The sequence below is a fragment of the Diabrotica virgifera genome, chromosome 6 (genome assembly GCF_917563875.1).
Source record: "Diabrotica virgifera virgifera chromosome 6, PGI_DIABVI_V3a".
NCBI lineage: Eukaryota > Metazoa > Arthropoda > Insecta > Coleoptera > Chrysomelidae > Diabrotica > Diabrotica virgifera.
In genome coordinates, this window is record NC_065448.1 from 21,823,547 (window position 1) to 21,830,811 (window position 7,265).

Sequence of the window (7,265 nt, forward strand, 5' to 3'; positions counted from 1 at the left end):
TAATATGTTATAGCCTCATTCTTTAACAATATCGCTGTAATAATATTGTTGCTAAACAGATTTTTTATGGTATACCGGATTGACCAATCAAACTGTATGTTTTTTCTCAAAGTCCGCAACACCCTCTGGAATATCCTAGAATTTATAAAATATCTACTGAAATTAAAACTGGTGGTCGTCAAGTTCTTGAAAATTTCAAGATCTTGTCTTGATCTCGTCTTGATTTCAAGACAAGATCAAGACAAGAAGTAATTTTAGATTTCAAGACAAGACAAGAAATTTTTTGTCAATACCAAGATTTCTTGTCAAGAAATCAAGAAATATTGAAATATCTTAACTAAGTATTAATTTGTGAAAAGATAACATATTTTAAAATAAATTAACGTACTTTAATGTATTGAACACTTTTTTGCTAAAACGATTTACAAAATGTAAATCATGTAAATGTAACATAAATTTTTAAATCGGAATTGATAAGCCATGAATTAAGGCAGATAATATTTCTTATGCTGGGGCCACAGTAACGGCATTAGACGTTACTGTGGCCCCAGCATTATGCAGTTAACGTCTAGCCGATTACTTGACTTTGTTATTGCTAAAGCTGCTATTGAAAATAGCCTTTCCGCAGGTACATATGTTGCTGGTGTTCTCAGAAATTCCTTGGCCATTTTCGATTATAACGGGTACCCATTCTCGTGTCTGCTCTACTAATCAAGTAGATTATCAGCATCTTCTGATCTAGGCTCATTTAAGTATTTTTTGACTCTGGTATTAGATTATGTAGGTCATTCTGGGATTTATTAGGCCGTGTCAGCACGCATCGCAATAAAAAGGTCGCCGGGGAATCACCGGACCAGGTAATCAAGAAATTTCAAGATCTTGAAATTTCTTGAGTCAAGACAAGATATAACATGCCAAGAAAACGTCAAGACAAGATTTTTTTAAATTTCTTGATTTTTTCTCAAGACAAGACAAGAAGTTGTTATCAAAACTATAATTCTTGTCTTGTCGACCCCTAATTAAAACCCATCCATCATATGGATAGACAGCATTTATGTCTTCTCCTAGTGAGTATTTAATTTCTAATATCCTTAATGCTTCCTTTACCTCTCCCTCCTCAATATTTATTTCTTCGTTTGTCATCACTTCTGGTGTTGGTGGTTCACTATCGTCACCTTTAGGAAAAAGGGATCGAAAGTAGTCTGCCCAAGTTTCCCTCTGAATGTGTCTCGTTTTTATTAGTTCGGTCATCACTTTTCTTTATCCATTGATCTTTCTTCATATTTCTCTTTGTGTTCCATAGAAGTCGTGTTCCATCTGTTTTGAGTAGCTTTCCCAGTGTTCCCTTTTTATTTTTCTCACTAATGTATTAGTTTCATTTCGGATACGTTTATAGTGCTTGTATACCTGTTGTGTTTGTTATGTTCTGTATTGTAGGCTTACTTCTTTTTTCATTTTTTGTCTTCAGTGCATCTCTAAACCTCTTTTTCTACTTTTCTCTATCCAAGTGCTTCTGTTGCTGCGTTAATAATATTATATTTGAGTTTTCCCAGTATTCCTCGATTATCTTTTTTTAATATTTCATTCTTAGTATTGATTTGAGCTGTTTGGATTTTTGTTTGTCTTGGTACCACTCTCGTGGGTGTGATGTATTTCATGAGAAGATTGTTTCATGTTATTTTACATAATTCTTCTTCTTATTCTACGGTACTACAGCTCAAATTGAGCCTTGGCCTCCCTTATTTTTTGCCTCCACCCTTGTTTGTCTGTAGCTGCTCTTCTCCATACACGGACTCCTAAAAGTGCTTGTGCTTACTGTGTCTTCTCAGCGCTTTCTTGGCTTTCCAACCGGTCTCTTTTCCTGCATTATAGCGTTCAGTGCTCTTTTTGGTAGCCTCTCCTCTCCCATTCTTATCATGTGTCCGGCCCATTGCAATCTTTGTACTCTAATGAAGTCTGACAGGGTTGTTTCCTTATAAAGTTGATAAAGCTCGATGTTGTATCGACTTCTGAAGATTTCGTTTTCCCTCACAGGTCCTAGTATTCTCCTCAGTACTTTCCTTTCGAATGTGTCGAGTTTGTTTTTGGATGTTTTTTTCAGCACCCATGCTTTACTACTATAGCATGCTATTGGTCGAATTAAGGTTTTATAGATTCTCATCTTTATATTTCGGTGGACACTTTTAGACCGAAATATATAGGAGAGGGGTAAAATAAGCTCTGTTTGCTGCGTTATTCTCTTCTATATTTCTCCATCTTCTGATCCGTCGGCATATATTTCTACTCCCAGGTATGTGAACTTTCCAACCGTTTCAATGTCATCTTCATGTATAATGTTTTGTGGGACTATATTTCTTCTCGCCTCTATCATTATTGTTGTTTTTTTTTTCTGTATTAGTATCCAGACCTAGCCTTTTCGTTATGCGTTTTCAACTCAGCGTATGTTTCCTATGCTCCTGCTGATGTTCTACTCATAATATTAATATTAGTATCATCGGAATAAGCGGCCAATTGAACTGTTCTGTTGGTCAGTAAGTTTCCTCGTCCAGTTTGCATTCCTAGCCGAATACTCCTGTACCAGATTATACAATGTTGGGGCCAGCCCATCTCTCAGTGCCTGCGAGATTTTGAAAAAGTCTGTCCGGTGGTTTTGTATTCGTACACATGCCTGAGTTTCATAACACTTTGCTACAAATATATATTTTTTGCTACTTCCTTCAGCGTTTAGCGATATCTACAAAAAATCCATTCTAACGTTTATTTATTTCTTCCTGTAATTAAAAGTAAAAGCAAAAAAGTTTTTATTGGTTCATAATAAGCCAATGTTTGTAAATATTAATTACATAATATTGCAAACCTATTAGTTTAGGAGTTTGCAAATACATATCATATAATTAATAATACTTATATCTACCACGATCAACAAAATAACTAATCAACAGTTACAATTAAATTTTAATAGACTGTAATATCATAGGCGAAGTGAAAATTATGAGGAATGTATTTGTGCCTCTTTACTATTAATAACAATTTTTCTGTGTCTCGCGAATCTGTAATGTTAAATGGCTTCTTCTGCCTCTTTGTCTTTTTCCAATTATTCTTCTCCTTCTTCTTCTGCTACTACTGTAGAGATATTTTCTGAACCGATGTCCGTCCAGTGTAAGTTTTGGCCGAAAGCATATAATTAAAAAATCTCTTCCTCATGAGAACTAAATCAATTTAATTTCTGATGAATCTGTTTGATGTATACCCGGAAAATTGCCATGTGTTCAATATTCTTTTTGGTAGTTAGTCTGTGTATAAACCACCCTGGAGAGACTTTGTTTTCTCCCCTCCAAAAAATTTCGCTTCTCAAAAAACCAGATTCATTCTCGGAGATTTTAATAGTCATAATGTTCATTGGGGCTACGCTTCAACTGAAAAAAATGGAGCATCTTGTGGAATCGTGGGCTGAGCAAAACAACCTGACACTGCTGCATGACCAAAAACTGCCATATTCATTCCAAAGCAAAATATGGAAGAAAGGTTACAACCCTGATCTCACCTTCATCAGCATGTTTTTAGGACCGTTACGTCAGAAAGATATATAAGCCTGTACCAAAGACACAACATAGGCCCGTGGGAATATCCGTATACAGCGCTATAAAAGCTCCCAAAATCCCTTTCAAACGAAGGTTTAATTTCAAAAAAGCGAACTGGGAAAAATATACTGATGAATTGGAAACACAAGTGAAAAATATAGTCCCGATCCCCAAAAACTATGATGCGTTCATCAAACTTGTAAAACGAACCTCATGTAAACATATACCCAGAGGATGTCAACATCATTACATATCTGGTCTGAACGATGAAGCAAAAGACATTATGACAAAGTACACCGAAGAATATAGTAAAGACCCATTAAAGCGCTGGTTTCCTCGAAAGCGGTGCCGACAAACTGAGACCGTAACACTGCGATGAATGACGTCATAAAAAACTGTACCATGCAAAATAATAGCGGTGGTTTCCAAGGATGCGTTGGAAGCCACCGCTTGCTGAGTTTACACATTCCATTGCCGTAGTGAAGAACCTTGAATTTTTCACCGTAATCTGACGTAATTCATCGCAGTGCTACGGTCGCAGTTTGTTGGGGTCGCTTTCGAGGAAACCAACGCTTTAGCGAAGTTACGGCAGAGATAGGGGAGAGACTGCAGCAAATACTAAGCGCCTCCAGACAAGAACGGTGGAGCGAGACTTTAAGTAAAATGGATATGACGCACAGTAGTAAGCAGGCTTGGAATATGATCAAAAACTTAATGGTGATGCCACAGAGGTGAAAGAGCCATGTGCAATAACGCCAAATCAGATAGCCCACCAACTGCTTCTGAATGGCAAAACAAACAATCGTTGCAAAACGCCAAAGATTATACGAACTCAAGACCAGAAAACAACTCTCTTGCGAAACCCATTTACCATTGAAGAGCTTAAAAATGGTATTGACTGTATGAAAAATGGAAATCCCCTGGGGTGGACGAAATCCTAACAGAGCAGATAAAACACTTTGGGCAAAAAGCGAGGCAATGGGTGCTCGATCTATTCAACATATGTCGCTCTACCTAGCAGATTCCACAAATGTGGCGTAAATCAAAAGTAGTAGCCCTTCTGAAACCTGGTAAAGACCCTGAACTACCGAGTAGCTACCGTCCGATATCTCTTATATGTCATTTATATAAATTGTATGAACGCCTCATTTTGAACCGCATTCAGGAAACATTAGCTGCAAAACTAATCCCACAACAAGCAGGCTTCAGACCAGGTAAATCATGCACAGGCCAAGTGCTGAACCTAACAGAGCACATAGAGGAGAGATTTGAGCAGAGGGAGATAGTGGGAGTAGCCTTGATAGACCTCACAGCGGCCTACGATACGATAAACCACAGAACCTTGCTAACTAATATCTATAACACTGTGCTTGACTATGACTTGGTAAATATCATTAGATCACTGTTGTGTAATAGACGCTTCTACGTTGTGCTAAATGGAAAGAAGAGCAGATGGAGAACCAAAAAAAATGGCCTACCTCAAGAAAGCGTTCTGGCGCCGTCCCTATTTAACATCTACACCAATGACCAACCAATGCACCCTCGGACTGAGAGTTTTGTGTACGCTGACGACCTTGGTATCGCCGTAAAGGGGAAAAACTCACACAAGTAGAGTCGACAATGGAAGAGGCTTTAAACATGATGTCAACTTACTACAAACAAAACTCATTAAAGCCAAACTCTACTAAAACCCAAGTATGTGCATTCCACCTCAACAACCATCTGGCGCATGTAAAACTGAATGTTTCTTAAGAGGGACAACGCTTGGAACATACTGATAGGCCTAAATATCTTGGAGTGATACTAGACCGGTCACTAACGTATAAATTCCACTGTCAGAGCACAATACAAAAGATTTCTACGAGAAACAACCTTCTCCGGAAACTTGTAGGGAGCAAGTAGGGTGCAAACCCCCCAGGTCTTAAAGTCAACAGCTGAGGCCTAATGTTTCTCAACAGGGGAATATGCTCGTCCCGTCTGGGGTAGATCTAGACACTCCCAACAAGTCACCGCGGCGTTAAATGAAACATGAAGAATAATTACCGGTTGTATGAAGCCTACTCCTCTACCATTACTGTACCGAGCAGCTGGATTCGCATCACCAGACGACCGTAGATGCGCCTCACAATATGTGGAGAAGTTCAGGCAAACTTTCGATGAAAGGCACGATACGGGTTTGACGAACCGCCAGGAATCAGCCGACCTAAATCAAGGAAAAGGTTTATGAGAAATGCCAGCGTCGAACCACCCGAACTGTTCCCCCTACATCCAGAACGACCTAATGGAATGAACCTGGACTGAAGAACCTGGCGGACACTCAACCGAATACGCACAGGTGTTGCCCCCTGTAAAACAGAACCTTATTAATGGGGCATCAAGACAGATAACGACGCACTTTGTGAATGTGGGGAAATACAGAGCGTGGAGCATCTGAGAATATGCAGACTTTGCCCATCACAGTGCACCCTCGATGATTTATGGCTCGCAAATACAAAGGGTGTAGACGTAGCCCGATATTGGGCAGAAAAACTGTAGTCGGATCCAGACACGAAAAAGTAAAGTAAGGTAGTTAGTCTTTTTAAATCTTGGATCCTAAGGTCCTAAGAACCCTGGACTCTGAAGTTTACAGATGTGAATCTTGGTGAACCCTATTATGAGGAATGTATAAGCGGAAAGAAAGAAGATAGGTGACATTGAAATGTTCTGTTGGAACAGAATGTTTCAAATTTCGTGGACTGAATGCAGGATAAATAATGCAATTTTAAATGGTTTTTAAAATTTTTTAAATAAATAAATTTCAGCAAACGGCTCTCCAGGAAAGTTACTGTATTTTTTAAGCTAGAAAGAGTATAAGCTTTTTTATTTCAAGTACATTGATGAGATAAAAGTATTCTTGATTAAACTGGACACATCATAAAAACCACTTCACGTTATTTTAAAAATATTTTTTCCAGGAAATTTTTGGTTTAAGTACATATACATTGATGAGGTAAAGTATGTTTGAGTAAATTGGACACATCATTAAAACCACATCACCTTATTTTAAAAATAATTTTTTATCCAGGAAATCTTTTGGTGTGTTGGCAAATCTAATCTTGATAATATTTACCAACATACCGAAATATTCACTGGACAAAAAATTATTTTTAAAATATAGTGGTGTGGTTTTAATTACGTTAATAATTATTCGTCAATTATTTTATTTTAATCTGGTAGTGTCCGTCTTTTTAAAGAATTTTTAGAAATAGATACCTAACTTACTATAATATCTGTAGGTTATTGTGTTATGTTAAGTTTCATAGCTTTGATGATAGAGTAAAAATTGTAGAACAATATAAAAAAGGTTTTTTATATTTTGTTAAAAAATTGTTGTAAATACACACCAACAAAATTAGCCGAACAGCTTAAAAATGGGACATGTTTGAGGTCTCAAATTTCCTAAACCAATAGTTCGATTTAAGTGGTTATTTTATTATGTTATAGCCTTATTATTTAAGAATATCGTTGTAATAATATTGTTGCTAGACAGGTACATATCAGTTTTTACCGGATGTACAAATCATACTGTATTTTTTTCTTAAAGTTTGAAACACCCTGTGGAATATTCTAGCATATGTAAAATATTAAAATTAAAACTCGATTGTAGACTTAGGCTTTCTTAACATTCTCCTTTCCGATTCATTT